We start from the raw sequence: 16,337 nt of genomic DNA on the forward strand, positions 1-16,337 counted from the left end.
CCCCGTGCAAACTACCATGGAGAGGAGAGAGCTCGGCTAAATGGCTCTTGGCCTATGTTCCTAGAAACAGATAGTTGGTGCTGCTGTTGTCCATTTATATTAGTCACTGAAAAGCCTGTGGTGAATGCTGAGAAAGGTGAGGGAGTACATCAATAAGATCTAAACACGACGCAGGCTAATGGGCTGGCTCTGGCCAGGTTGCTAGCATGATGCTGCTAAACACAGCCTGCGGGAAGGCTGAAAAGAGCTGCCAGAAGATAGCCACATCCCAACCCCTGGCACCCGTGCATGTGGCCTCTGTGTGGCCAAATCTCTGGAGATGTGGAAATTGACTTGGATTACCTGAGTCAGCCTTAAATTAAATAATATGTGTTTGTGTAAGGAGACGGCAGAAAAAGAGCGGGCACACTGAGAGGAGACAATGTGAAGATGGAGCAAAGAGAGGTTGGACAGTGCTGGGCTTGAAGACGGGACCAATGCAGCCTCAGGTGAGGAATGTGGCAGCTACCAGCCAGGAAGAACTAAGGACCAGATTCTTCCCTTGGGCCTCTGGAGGAGCTCAACTTGCCAACACCTTGATTTCAACCCCCAGGACACTGGCTTCAGACTTCTGACCTCCAAAATGGTACTCTCTAGATTCTCTCCCGAACTGTAAGAGAGTAAGTTTCCGTTGTTATAAACACTGATCGTGTGGTAATTTGTCAGACCCAGGGAACTAAAACACAGCCTATCAGACGTGAGCTCCACGGGCCTAAGCTTCTTCACGGACAGCAGTGATTCAACACGAAGAAAGGCAGAATAAAGAAACTCAAGCCAAATTAAATGAACTAAGAAGATCATACTATGTGCCAGGACTGTGCTAGAGTTTAAGCACAAACTTTTATTTTGAGTCCATTCTCCTCCTGAAACAGAACTGAAATTTGCTACTGAATCTCTAGGGGTATGATAACTGATTGTCACCACGCTGTATCATCCCAAATCCAGCCCAAGGATAAAGATGACTGAAAAATACTGACATTTACCCCTGACTCAAATGCAATTTCTTTGTCACAGAAATTTATGCCTATCTTTTTCTCTTTCCAATTTTTCCATCTTGCACATTAAAATGATTCCAAAATGCTGAAGGAACATCTGCTCACAACAGTGTAACAGAAAGATAGACAAGATGCTTTCCAATGAACCTGATGCAGAATGTTCTTTTGGTAGCAGATACTATGTACAGTGTCCATAAATCTAGGCCTGAAAATATTCCCTGAAGGCTTATGAAGTTGGACAAAACTGAAAAATTACACACAGGAGTTTCTACAAAACACGTAACACTCAAATGTCTCAAACTCCACTTGGAAAAAAATAAAAGTAATTTTCCAGGAACAAAACCACCAACTAAATAAAGTGTAATTAAGATAATCATCACCTATGATTACCACTTGTCTGGGGATGGTTTATTTTCCATTTTGGTGTCTCATTCACCAGCATTAATCAACAGGACTCTGGCCACCATTTTCAAGTAAACACCCTGGACACTGTAATCTGATTCCATCTTATGCCTCGGTATCTTCATAAAATCTGCCTTAAATCAGTAACTGATCTGCTACTTCCCAAAAAATCACTTGTGATCCGCTGACTGTAAAAACTAACCTATTCATTGGACAAATCATCTGCATTCCTCGGTGTTCGCTGTTTTCTCTCCCTAAGCCTCTTACTTGTTCTTGACATTGAAAGGGGAACGTAAGAACACTGAAAGAGGCAATAGCAACAGGTGAGAAACAGAACAGAGATACACACTGTAAGATACTTAGGATTATCCATTATACTGGGGATCGGGAAAGTTGAGTTAAATCATAAAATGTCTAATATTCAATTGTTCTTAACTCCCCCCTAAACAGTTTCTTATGGACCTATTCAGTATTATTATGAATGAATCTACAGATCATTCCAGGGATTCACTTTGTTTCAGGGTTTTAAACCGTTAGTGCAGCTATGAACAGCGGCCATGTTCCCTTATCCTCTTACCCAGGCTGGTTACTCACTGGGGAGGAGATTATTGCAGATCAAGATGGACAAAAGGGATAAGCAGGAGGGAAATATAAGGAACAATAAGGGGACACAGATCATCAACCATGTGGATCATGCTCCTGTAAAGAAGGACCATGAACTGATGAGTTCTATCATTACCTTTTTCTTCAGATGAGCTCAATGAGTTTGAAATCTAGTCTTAAAATAAGAACAAGTCTTGACCTTTGCTTCTTCAAAAGTAAATGGGTAGAGAACTATGAAAAACATCTAGTACTAAAAACATTTTCTCCTACTTCCTTTGAAGCAAAACAAAATGAAATGCCCCGGCAATAATTGAATAAACGAATGAATAAATTAAAAAATTCCGAGTTTTAAAAGTCCACTCACAGTATTAGTGATGATATTACAGCAGGTCACAGAAGGCAGGGATACAGAGTAAGGGAAAGAATTCATGGAATTTTAAAAGCAAAGAATAAAGTGTAGAGTAGGAGTAAAACGGGGCGCCTGGGTGGTTCAGTCAGTTAAGTGCTCAACTCTTGGTTTGGGCTCAGGTCCTGATGTCATGGTTCATGGACTCATGCCCCGCACTGGGCTCCATGCTGACCATGTGGATTCCGCTTGGGATATTCCCTCTCTGTCTCTCTCTCAAAATAAACTTTTTACAAGTAGGAGAAAAAGAAGAATGTCTGAGAATCCTAATTTCCAGGTATAAAACATCCCATAGTTTATCAACTTCAGAAAACTCGAGTTCTGAAAGCTTAAGTATAGAGGCTAATATTCAAGACATTTCTGTATCTCCCATTCCAACTATGGGCGGCATAGACACAGGAGATTTAGAAGAAATGATGCAGAAAACAGGCATATATGCACTGCAGAATCATGCAAATCAGTAGGAAACCCTACTGACTCTACAATGTATGCATCTTTACTACTTAAAATACAACCTTCCTTCTGTAAAACACTAATATGGTAGTTACATAACAAACAGTAGAGACAGTTTTGCCCTCGTGCATTATCTTCCAAATGGCATTGAATGCATGAAATCCAGAGAAATCAATGGAGAGTCAGACGTCACAGACATGGAAACTTTCAAAGAAATGGAACTGGCTGTGATCAAATTTGAGCCATCCTCTCATGGCTGATACTTTGAGTGGTAAATAGTATTAATGGTGTCAGTGTGTTTCAAAAGAAAAAAAAAAAACTTGGTAGCTGAAGAATTAAGGCAGTGATAACCATTTTCCACTTAAGAAACACGTGATTTTTAACCAGTTTTCAAGAGATGCTGATATCATGTGGAGTTCCTTAAAGCAGCATTCCACCAAAAGATAAATCTTTGTGAAATACTAAATATTATTATGTTTTTAATGTGCTTGGCAAGATACTTAAATAGTTTTCAGGAACTCAGTGAACCAGAGTGTGGCAATTTCTCCATTCCTCTTCATTTTAAGGATCTCATTGTTCCATATAATAATCTGTGTCTTTTCAAATATGATGGGGAAAAAGAGGCCAATAAGTTCACTGTGTGAATTAAAGCCAGCAGTAATAAATGCATTTGTGAAAATTTAAAAAAAAAAAAAAAACCACTGTTGGTAGACCTAGCTCTTCCCTCTTACTTCCTCTTGCTGCTTTCATGGGGTGGTTCTAGTAAGTCTAGAAAGCAAAATTTGGTCATTTAATAGAAATGCCAGCCATATTCCTTTTTATTATATATGAAAGTAAATAAGAGAGCACTTTTCTATTCAGAAAAACCAACTGCATTTTCAAGTCACCTCAGTTTGTAACAGGACCTGAAAGAAATCACAGCATCTTTAATTAAAGCAGGCTACTTTTTGGGGTGCCTGGGTGGCTCAGTGGTTGAATGCCTGACTCCTGCCATTGGCTCAGCTCATGATCTCATAGTTCATGAGATTGAGCCCTGCGTTGGGCTCTGCACTGAGCATGGAACCTGCTTGGGATTCTCTCTCTCCCTCTCTCTGTCCCTCCCCTGCACTCTCTTAAAAAAAATAATAATAATAATAATGCAATTTTTAAAAAGGCAGGCTAGGGGCACCTGGTGTCTCAGTCGGTTAAGTGTCCTACTTTGGCTCAGGTCATGATCTCATGGCTCGTGGGTTCGAGCCCCATGTCAGGTTCTGTGCTGACAGCTCAGAGCCTGGAGCCTGCTTCAGATTCTGTATCTCCCTCTCTCTCTCTGCCCCTTCCCGCCTCAAGCTCTGTCTCTCTCTGTCTCAAAAATAAATAAACATTAAAAATAATAATAAAAAGATTTTTAAAGGCAGACTACTTTGCACAAAGACACACTAACCCAAGGGCAAAGATAAACTCTTTCTTTGTTCATTTTTAGGCTAAAGCAAAAAAAAAAAAATTAAAATTTTCAGTTTTTAAGCACAACAAAACTCTTAGAATATCACTAACTACAGATCACAGTTCAAAAACCTACAACCTCAGTATAGTGTACCGCTGATTCCTTTGAAAGCTCTACCTAAGATTTCATTTCTAATTTGCTTATCCAATCGATGTACACTGGCAGCAGAGGCACTCATCCAGCACAAGAAGAAGACAGAAATGTTCGAGAAGTCCAAGTAGAAAAGAGTAAGGGATTTATTCACACGGAAATCTGTTCAAAGTGCAGCACCAATAACAGAGCTCAAGGGCCACCATAGGGCAGCGAGGCTTTCCCCCTCCACCCTACCTGACTGGAAAATGTTCACATAGTGAGAGGCATGGAGCCGATAAAAACAGAACCATGAATTTTCTCTGATTTTATCTGTCTTTTTTCCAAATTAATTGTATTCCACATTCCACTGAATCTTGTCTACTGTGTTTGTTCCTTCCATTGTACTTGTTTTCCTACTGTTACCACTTCCTTTTATTTCCCTGTGCCATTCCTCTGAGGCCCTTATATTTCTCTGCTGCCTTCTTATTTTCCAGTCTTCCTAAACCGTCCTAATCTCCTCTTGTGCCTGAAACAAATCATTCCCACCACTATCACCTGGTCCTTCCTGCCCTTTCCTGAGCACGACACCTACATGGAAAGCCCCGTCCTTCGGATGCAGCTGGAAAGAAGGAGTTATGAGCTGGGGGCAGGGTGTATAGGGGCATAGTTTTTCAAAATGCAAATTCAGCAACAGAGGGAAAAAAAGAGCAAACTCTATAATCATCTACAGTGACATTTGCACTGTTTATTTTGTAAATCATATGTCACTAAGCTAGTATCACCATTATTACCATTGGACCGTTCCTATTTCTTGCGTTTTACACTCAATTCTTAATGGAATTTCTAGTACCAAAAATTGGAACAGGGTAATACAGAGATACTGTGGAGTGCTTGGTTGGGCAAATTAAATTAAAGCTTAAAGCCAAGGCTGGTCATGGCAGAAAAGGTGACCTGTATAATTAATGCATTTGCAATACTGACTACAATTGTCACATTATAATACACTGCTCCTATAAAAGTTGCCAAAACTCCAGCACGAATGGTGAGACTATTTCAGGTGAGGTATTATTAATAGCAATAGCTTCTGGCCCCACACACCATGTGATGGGCAGCGTCTGTCCTGCCCTGCCCCTGCCCCGTGACCGTCTTCTCCTGATATTCATGGCTCTGTGTCTTCCACAACATATCATCCGACACAAAACATGACCAACAGGATATGAGCAATGGGACATGGATGCCATAGTTATGATTTACGAGGTGTCAGGAAGAATTGTGAAATATTATGAAATTTAGTGGGTTTCCTAGTTAGCTTCTCCACTTGGGTTAACTAACTGTCCTGCAGCAAGTAATATTAGTGTTGGCAAAATAAAACACAGAGTAGTTGTTGTTCGCCCAAATCATGTGGAGCTACCCTCTCTCCCTTTTTCCCCCAGCACTGGCAAAGTAATGTAACGCAGTCAATATGTTGGCCAGGTTCAAAACAGAAGCGAGCTGGCCTACCATGCTCTCCTAAATCTCAGAGGAGAATCTGGTCCAGAGAAGAGGCAGAGGAAAGATGAGGAGAGAGGGCTGAAGTTCATTCTTACTCAGAATTCAGGGTGTTTGTGGGTAGCAACAGTGAGGAGAATTGAGGGGGCGGGGACTGCATGCTCTGCAGAATTGTCTCGTATATCAAGTCCTTGGCACTCAATGTTACTCAACACTGACCAGACTGCAGGATGCCTTGGCCCTCGGCGGGGCATGCTCACAGGCTGGGTGACCCACAGGAGGCAGTTATCACAAGCAGAAAAATGTCATGGTCTTTCTTTGTCCATGCTCTGTAACATTTGCAAAACACTAAGTGCCTGAAATTGTATTGAGAGCTTAAAACAGCCTCTGAATGAAGTGCTATTAATTACCCCCTTCATACAGAAGTGAAGAAGCTGAAGCTTTGAGAGATGAACTATCTTGCTCAAGGGCACACACCTCACAAGCGGCAGAGCTGGGCTCAACCTAGAACTGCAAGGTCCCAACTAGTAAATTATTCTAAGTCTGGCACATTTGTGCTGATGACCTCCGGCCCAGTTAAATTCAGAATTCAACTTTGCTATATGAGAGAATAACATATAAAAGTTTCAATTCAATAAAATTGAAGATTACATATGTACCAGAAACAAACCATATCATCACTTATACCTGCTATTTAAGGGTTCTTTGGAATGCCATGTATTTTTGTTTAATTTTGAGACAGAGAGAGAGACAGACAGAGACAGAAAGCATGTGCACAAGTGGGGAAGGAGCATAGAGGGAGACACAGAATCCAAAGCAGGCTCCAGGCTCTAAGCTGCCAGGACAGAGCCCCATGTGAGGCTTGAACCCATGAACTGTGAGTTCACAACCTGAGCCAAAGGCGGACGCTTAACCAACTGAGCCACTCAGGTGCCCCGGAATGCCATGCATTTTACCAACATGGGTTCTGATGTCATCTCAATGGTCTCTGTGACCTGTTCCCAAGAAAGCAAAAAGGCAGTGAAAATATTTACACATTCACAGAGTTACGTACTACATATGGTACAAACGAAGCCAAAATTCTGCCTTCGATCTCCTGGTGAACATTCAGTTCAAAAGAAAACTCAAAGAATGTTTTCAAATGTTAATTGTCTTTTCATACATAAGTGAAAAATGTGAGGCTTCAAGTATGATTTAATGGGTTAAGACTTCTTAAAGCCTGGATGGCTCAGTAGGTTAAGCGTCAGATTTTGGCTCAGACCATGATCTCAAAGTTTGTGGGTTTGAGCCCCGCATCAGGCTCTGTGCTAACAGCTCAGCGCCTGGAGCCTGCTTCGGATTCTGTGTCTCCCTCTCTCTCTGTCGCTCCCCTGCTCACACTCTGTGTCTGTCTGTCTCTCTCAAAAATAAACATAAAAAAATACTTTATAGAATAAAAGACTTCTTAAGCATGACACAACAAAAATATCTCCTCCTGTCTGTTCAAAAAAATCATGTTGTTAACATCTTGAAAACATTCCAGACTACAAGAACAATACAGGGGTGGGAAGAGGGCAGAAGGCAAAAAGAAAGTGAGAGGACTTGATAAAGACACCCACACACTCTACTCATGAGCCACAATTTGGGCCACCGGCATTTCCTCTTTGTTGAGCCACATGTGTGCTTTTGCACCAGTAAGGTAAGTCAACACCTTAAGGAAAAAACTCAGCACACTGGAATCTTGACAGAAGAAAGGGTTATTCACTGCTTGATTTCTCCGGCTCTGGCCTTCAGAGGAAAACGCCCCGGTCAGAAAGCACCTGTCGACAAGCAGAACATTCCTTCTGAAAACAGCCTTATATCCTGGTCTTGTCTCCTCTTCCCAGCCCACGTGTAAGCGGCTGTTGCAGGAGGTCTGCTGAGACCTCGACAGGCCTCATTGAGATGCCTCAAAAACCCAGAGAATGGATCTGGCAGCCCACATTTAAAATGGAAAAGAGGATGTTAACTGCCCAGTTTCCTGCTAGAAAGAATGTCTCTTGCATTTTGAGCCAGGGGTCCACATACCATCCTTCAAAAAAGAAAAAAAAAAGTTCTTTGGGCTTCTTTGGACTATTTTCACTTTCAAGACTGGACTTGGCAGAACGATGGGTGAATTCCGTTGACCTGAGCTCACTTTTAATTTTTTTCATATTTCTTGATATTTTGGCCATGCTTAGGCTCCATCCACAGCTGCAGACGAGTGAAAACGCACAGGATTTATCTGCAGCTATGGACTTGAGAGATGAAGCGGTGATGGAAATCCACCTAGAAACTGTACACATTTTTCAAGTGCAGTGAGGACAGTGAATACTGAAGGAGAAAAGAAAAACCCTATTTGCCCCTTCACAACCAAACTGTCTTCCAAAACACCCTGACCATGCCTGAGAGGATACGTGCTCAGGAGATAGAAAAGGTTGCAAGTGAAAGAAGAGAGCAGCCACTTGTGAAGTGAGCAAGCCCCACGAAACTATCTTCAACAGAAAAGCACTCGTGTTATCTTTTACAGGGAGCCAAGACCAAAAGAGATTCCAGAAGAAAAAATCTGCCTTGACTCCCAACATTCCAGACCCTATTAACGTTAGGTTCCTCCTTCCAAACAAAGAGGACCACTGTCACCCTGCGCAGGTGGATGCAGGCACCCCCTCCTGGAGCCCGACCCATCCAGCAAGGGGATAAACTCCAAGGACTCCCCAGTGTTCTCAATCTCAGACCTCCAGAGGAAAACACCATCCTGAGTTCACTACCGTAATTCTTAGCTGCAGAATGAATAAGCTTTCAGTCCAAGCTTGGGTAAACAGATACCGAGGTCAGATTCTGGTTTCTGAGCAGTGATAGCAAAATATAAAAAGAGAAAAAAAAATGTCAGGGAGGACCAGTTGAGAAGGAATTAGAATACAAAAACCTGGTACTGAGGAATACTGCCGGGGTCAGAGGGCAATCTGTGATCTTGGAAGGGCAAAAGCACAAGACTAATGCTTTTGTCACAAACATCTAGTGTGAAAATAAAAGAATTATGACTCTACATGGTGGAATTTCATCTAAACTGTAACAATCTTTGGATTGTCAACAATTCCAAAGGTCAAAGGTCCAATGCCAAAAGTGTGCCGGATGCCCGTTTTCTTCTATATTTGGAATTCTTACCATTTTGTCCCAATTTTTTCCCACATGGCACTGAAAGGTCTATAGGTCTCCACATCAGCAACTACCTGTATGTTAGTAACACAAATGGAAGTCTTCATCCAAGAGTATATGTCTATCAGGATACAGGTGTACTACAAAAGGAATATGCTTCAACTTAAATCGGTATTTTAACTAATGTCTCCCAGATTCCCATTTTAACATCTCACTTAAAAATTGCGTGGCACTCAAAAGGTCAGTGGCTCCCAAATGTTACTGTGCCTAATCAGCACCTGGAGAGTGTAGGAAACACAGATTGCTGGGTCCCACCTCCATGGACTGTTGTTTAGGTCTGGGGCAGGCCAAGGGTACATATCTCACAAGTTCCTCCATCGTGGTGTAGCTGTGGGTCTGAGAGCAAGCAGGCAGGGTCTAGGTGAGGGACTAAGCTCTGGGAAAGCCATATGGTTAGTTAGCAACACTAACTCTATCTGCTTTCAGAATACGTGGGTGCGCATGTGCACATGTACACGTATGACAGACGTATGGGGATAGGGGTCTGTATTTAATTGGGCATCTATACGAGACTGTTTGAAAAAGGAAGATCTACTCATGGATAAAATTTTGAAAATCGCAAACCACACTTCACTTGTTCACTTTACTAAAGGAAATCTGAGGCCAAGTGAAATGACTCATGTATCACACAGCCCCAAACGTATACTGTATATCTTACGATTCCATATGGTTTTAAAATGTTCAAGTAATGAGTGAGAAAGAAATCCTCACTCCTGCAGTAGACCTGGGGATGAAGTAAAGGTCAGCAGTATCAACTGCACGCGTGACATACCACACACAAAGTGGAGACTGTGGCTTAGCATGTTTGATGTACTCTCATTCCTGCTCCCTGAACTACCCCACAGACACACAGACACACTGACACATACACAGACTCCTCATCATTAAAGGTATTGCTTAGGTCTTTTTCATATTATTAGACAATGGATCCTCACTAAAGTTTTTATTTTCCACTCTGAATTCACACAATCCTTTCCAAAACAACACTAGCAGATAACCTTTTCCTCCTTTCTGGGGATATAGGACAAAGGGACTCTAATACTAATTAAAAATTGGAGGATTTCAGTTTCAAACCTGTAACCATTGGGTAACTTCCTTAATGTCATATGCTTTGGTTCTTATTGAGAATAAAAGGAAAGAAATGAAATTTCCCTCCTACTCAGTGGCGCACATCAGTAAGTTCCTCAGTCTCTGTGATGAAAGACAAGAGGACAATTTTAACTGGGGCTTGGCTACAGAACAGGCTCAAGACCCATCAGTTGGGCAATATTCTGAATATGAGGACACATTTTTCCATATCATATGATTCAGAAATTCAACTTTGGGGTATTTACATAAAGAATACAAAAACACTAATTTGAAAAGATCTATGCAGCCCTGTGTTCAATGCATTATTTACAGTAGCCACGAGGGGCGCCTGGGTGGCTCAGTCAGTTAAGTGTCTGGCTTTGCTCAGGTCATGATCTCACAGTTCGTGGGTTTGAGCCCCTCACGGTTTGTGGGTTCAAGCCCCGCATCAGGCTCTGTGCTGACAGCTAGCTCAGAGCCTGGAGCCTGCTTCAGATTCTGTATCTCCCTCTCTCTCTGCCCCTCCCCTGTTCACGCTGTCTCTCTCAGTCTCTCAAAAATAAATTAAAACATTAAAAAAAAAGTACAGTAGCCATGATAAGGATGTAACCCAAGTCGCGCATGCGCACATACACACACCACACTGGACTATTATTCGGCCATGAAAACGAATGAAATCTTCCCATTTGCAACAACATGGATGATCCCAGAGGGTACTATGCTAACTGAAATTAAGTTGGACAAAGAAAGATACTCTTGTATGAGTTTACTTAAATGTGGAATCTTAAAAAAAATAAGTAAATGAACAAATGAAACTAAACCCATAGATACAGAGAACAGATCGGTGGCTGCCAAAGAGGAAGGGGTTAGGTGATCAGTGAAATAGGTGACAGGGATCAAGATGTACAAACTTCCAGCTATTGAGCAAGTAAGTTGTAGGGAGACGATGCACAGCATGAGGACTACAGTCAAGAACACTATCCTGCAAATGTGAAAGTTGCTAAGGAAGGGAATCTTACAAGTTCTCGTCAGAAGAAAACTTTTATAACTTTGTGTAGTGACAGACAGGAACTAGACTTATTGTCATGATCATTTAGCGATGTATACAAATGTCCAGGAGTGTAGGGCTTGAGCTTTCAAAAGTGCAAAATGGGTTTGAAGGAAGGCCCTTCTACTTCTGGCTTACAGGGGAAGGAGTTGAGGAGGAAGGCCTGAAGGGAAGGGGGGAGGCCATTGGATAGGAGCGTAGAGAGATGCCCATTTTGAAAAGGGGATGTCCTGGTTGAAAGGTCATCCTCAGATTGTAGGTGGGAAACAGAGTATTCAACTAATAAGGGTGACCGTTAGACTGAGGGGTTAAAAACTGAACTAGACTACTTTTAATATATAATAAAGGGAACTAAAATACTTATTTTACAGATGATGATACAGAGATTCTAGGAATACTAAAAGTAAATAGTTAGCAACAAAGCTGGGTCAATTCTAAGCCAAGTGTATCTGATGACAAAGTCCCAACCGTTCAATGCCAATACACCATGACCTCCAAGGTAGTACAAACAGGAAGCCTATGTTTCTCTGAGGGTGCCAGGGACTTTGCCCTGCCTACACTATTCTCTCGAAGGTGAGTAAATGAAAGGAGGGGTTGGTTACAGAGCTGTATCCTTGAGGAGTACAGCGATTTTTCCTAGGAAGAGGAAATGGTACAACAGCTACATGTGTTCAAACAGAAGGCCTGTTCTAGAAAACAAACCAATTAAGAGTACAGAAGAAGTTCCACAAATACTTACTGTGTAACTGCTATGTGCCAGACATAGTTCTAGGAGGTGAGAATGGTGAACTAAAGTTCCTAGCTCCTATCGTGTACAACTTAGTGAACCACACCTATTGTAACCCTCCTTACTATTAGGACAGTAGTTCTTCATCTTGGCTGACATCATTCCCAGTGGAAAATTGATGAAAAAACAAACGAAAAAATGAAGAAAGACAAGAAAAAAGTGAAGCCAGATCAAGCAAAGAGATTCTGATTTAGTAGGTCTGAAAATGAGGTTGAGGGATCTGTTTTGGGTTTGTTTTTTTGTTGTTGAATCCAGAATCTTACTTTATTTCATTCTATCTACTATATTGTCTTCAATTCTATTCTTGTTTCCATATTGTTTCATCTGCTTATTCTTTAAATTTTTTTTAAATGTTTATTTATCTTGGAGAGAGAGACATAGCGCCATTGGGGAAGGGGCAGAGATAGAAGGAGACAGAGAACCTGAAACAGGCTCCAGGCTCTGAGCTGTCAGCACAGAGCCCAACTCGGGGCTCAAACTCAGACTGCAAGTTCATGACCTGAGCCAAAGACAGATGCTCAACCAACTAAGCCACCCATGTACCCCTACTTATTCTTCAGTATTTTCCTTTTAAACAATATCTGACTCATTTAGAGATTTTTTTTCTTTTAACATATTTAAAAGTGGAAGTTTGCACTTCCGAATTCTCTTCACCTATTTTGCCCACCCCCTAGCCACCTCCCCTCTGGCAACCACCACTTTGTTCTGTTATGAGTCTGTTTTTTGCCTGATTTCTAGATTCCACACATAAGAGAAATCGTATTTGTCTTTTTCTGTCTGACTTATCTCACTTAGCATAATGCCCTCTCTAGATCTCTCCATGTTGTTGCAAATGGCAGAATCTCATTCGTTTTTTATGGCTGAATATTTAAGTGTGTGTGTGTGTGTGTGTGTGTGTGTGTGTGTAGGTGTATATATATATACATATATATATATATATATATATAAAACTAAGATATAGATGTGTCAATGGACACGTGGGTTGCTTACATATCTTGATTAATGTAAATAATGCTGCAATAAAGGGTACATATATCTTTTTGAATTAGTGTTTTTCTCTGGGTATAAAACCTGTAGTGAAATCACTGGATCATATGGTAGTTACATTTCTAATTTTTTTGAGGAAACTCCATAGCGTTTTGCACAGTGGTTGCACCAATTTACATTCCCCCTAACCATGCAGGAGGGCTCCTTTTTCTTCACATCCTCATCAACACTTGCTACTTGTTGTTTTTTTGATACTAGCCATTCTAACTGATCCAAGAAGACATTGATGGTTTTGATTTGTATTTCCATGATGATTAGTAATATTGATCATCTTTTCATGTGCCTGTTGGCCCTCTGTATGTCTTCTTTGGAAAAATGTCTATTCAGGGCCTCTGCCTATTTTTCATTATATTGTACTTTTTGTGTGTGTTGAATTGTAGAAGCCTTTTACATATTTTGGATATTAACCCTTTATCAGATGTATCATTAGCAAATATCTTCGATTCAATAAATTGACTTTTTCATGGTTTTGTTTGCAAAATCTTTTTATTTTGGTGTAGTCCAAATCGCTTATTTTTGTTTTCATTTCTCTTGCCTCAGGAGACATGTCCATAAATATGCTGAGAAGGGCCAAGTCCAACAGATTATTGCCTATGTCTTCTTTTAAAACTGCTAATGGTTTCAGATCTCACAATTAGGTCTTTAAACCATTTTGAGTTTATTTTTGTGTATGGTGTAAGAAAATGGTCCAGCTTCTTTCTTTTGCATATAACTGTCCAGTTTTCCCAGCATCATTTGCAAAAAAGACTATCTTTTCCTCATTGTATATTCTTGCCTTATTCATTGTAGATTAATTAACCATATAATCATGGGTTATTTCTGCATTCTCTATTCTGCTGCAGTGATCTATATGTCTATTTTTCTGAGAGTACCAGACTCTTCTGATTACTGCAGCATTTGGTATATCTTGCAATCTGGGACTGTGGTATTATTGTTCCTTCTCAAGACTGCTCTGGCTATTTGAGGTCTTTTTGGTTCCATATAGATGTTAGGATCATTTGTTCTAGTTTTGTGAAAAATGTTGATATTTCGATATTAATATCAAAATATTGATTGGGACTGCATTGAATCCATAGATTACTTTGGATATTATGGTCATTTTAACAATATTAATTCTTCTAATCTATGAGCATGGACTATCTTTCCACTTGTGTCCTCTTCAATTCCTTTTATCAAAGTCTTAGTTTTCAGAATATAGATCTTTTACCTCCTTGGAGTGCGGTTGTCAGATTGGCATGTTTCATTTAGCAATATGCATTTAAGGTGCTTTTATGCCTCTTCATACTTTAACAGCTCATTTCTGTTTAGTGTTGGGTAATATTCCATTGTCTGCATATACTACAGTTCGTTTACTTACTGGAGGACATCTTGGTTGCTTCCAAGGTTTGGCAATTATGAATACAGCTGCTATAAATACTTGGGTGTATGTTTTGGTCAGGAAATAAGTTTCCAACTCATTTGGGAAAATGAATATTTAGTTTATAAACCCATTACGTAAAACCCTCAGATCCTTATTGAAATGAGGTAGAACACATAATACTCCATTTGATTCTTTATTTCATGACTAAACCATGTGAAGAGCTGTACTTTGAGTGCTTCTGAGGAGCTAAATAATGTGATGAGAAAAGGAGAAATAGACCAAGTGTAGAATAAAGCTGAGATAAAACTTTTTTTCTAATTTTTCATTGTAATACACACACTCCCGGAAGTCCACAGCAAAAGTGATCTCACTGTTACCATCACAATAATATTTACAATAATAATATGTTTTCTACATGAAAGCAAAGAAGTGGAGATGCTCAAAATAATTATATTCTTATTCATTACATAGAAGGCCAAAATGCTTGTAAATATAGATTTCAATGCAAATCCACATCCTCTCTTCCAGCTATGAGTATATTAAAATATAGAGCAGCTTATACTTCAAGACAAATGATATGAAATAACTACACATATAAGGATGATATTTACTTTTGACATAATCAATCCATAATTACATTAGCTTTATTTCCTAACTTCAACCCTGATGCATCTTACATTCCATCATCTCTTTGCCCGTTAGATCTTACTCAAATTATTCTATCTGACATATATATATATCCATGTCATCTGTCTTAAATCTTTTTTGGTACAAGGAAGGGCAAAAGATATTAAAGAATGAATCATATAATCAAGGTAGTTCAAACCTCATCAAGCTCTCTGAAGACTGCTTATACATTCTTCTTCTCTTTTTTATAAACTAAAACGCTCCTTAGAAAAACCTATTTCTAGTTTTTTGTGTGAATTCCCTTATGTGCCCCTGGTTAAAAGTTCTAACATGGCTAGTAATCTAATTTCAGATTTAGAAATTGTAGTATCAGTTGACTAAAAATTACTTTATATGGCAGGAATAGCACTATACCTAAAAAGCTATTTAAAGGCCCCTTATACTTTGAGTTTCTTTTCTATATTGCTTGTGTTTTAATAACTAACAATAATACATGATAACTGCATGAAACTTGGAAAATATAGAAAAGAATAAAGGATAAAATTAGAAGAATAACACATTTTACTCAGAGAAATTACTATCATTTTTTACTGTACCTTACTATTCCTCTTTTTAATGCTATAATTCGCTCATAAATAAAACAGGTGGAAATGATACCAACGTCTGGTCCTACCTAAGCTTCCTTGGCCCCAACAGAGTCTAGTCTTCCCTACACAATCCAACATACTCAACTTCTTTTTCTTTCACAAACAGATTCTCATGCACACCTAGATAAGGTCTGATAAAAGAAAGGAGTATAGTTAAAGAGTGCTCTATGGTTCTGATTTTGTCTTTTATAGTTGCTGATGTCTTCACATATTTACATTTGTAAACTCGCCTGACTTTTCAAAACACCACCTGACTGTGCTTCAAATTAAGTCAGACTCTACATGACTATATAAGAAGCCTGTTTTTAACTCCTGTGGCATCAAAATAGGTTGTTTCTAAATCTTGGCTAAAGACTTCATTTAAAGCACATATACCTTCCCTCCCAAATTAACTGATCCACAGCCACAAGACTAATCTACCGAAAACAAACAAAAAGAAACAAAAAAACTGTCCTTTTCAGTGAACGTCTTCTATGTGGTGACCTTATTTCTTTCACCTCATTCTTGGGATAGGAGTACTTTATTCAGGATGTGAAGGTGGCATTAAACAAGGAATGAGGCCTGAAACAGAAATATATTCCTCTTCCACAGAGATAAAT

The 16,337-nt window shown here is 39.8% G+C and overlaps 1 protein-coding gene across 6 annotated transcripts in view; it reads right to left on the bottom strand.

Moving 5' to 3' along the window:
- The window catches only part of FNDC3B (fibronectin type III domain containing 3B), a 351,431-nt gene that overhangs the window by 126,434 nt on the left and 208,660 nt on the right, over window positions 1-16,337 (bottom strand). The window lies entirely within an intron of this gene.

This window comes from Suricata suricatta, chromosome 5 (assembly GCF_006229205.1).
Source record: "Suricata suricatta isolate VVHF042 chromosome 5, meerkat_22Aug2017_6uvM2_HiC, whole genome shotgun sequence".
Lineage (NCBI taxonomy): Eukaryota > Metazoa > Chordata > Mammalia > Carnivora > Herpestidae > Suricata > Suricata suricatta.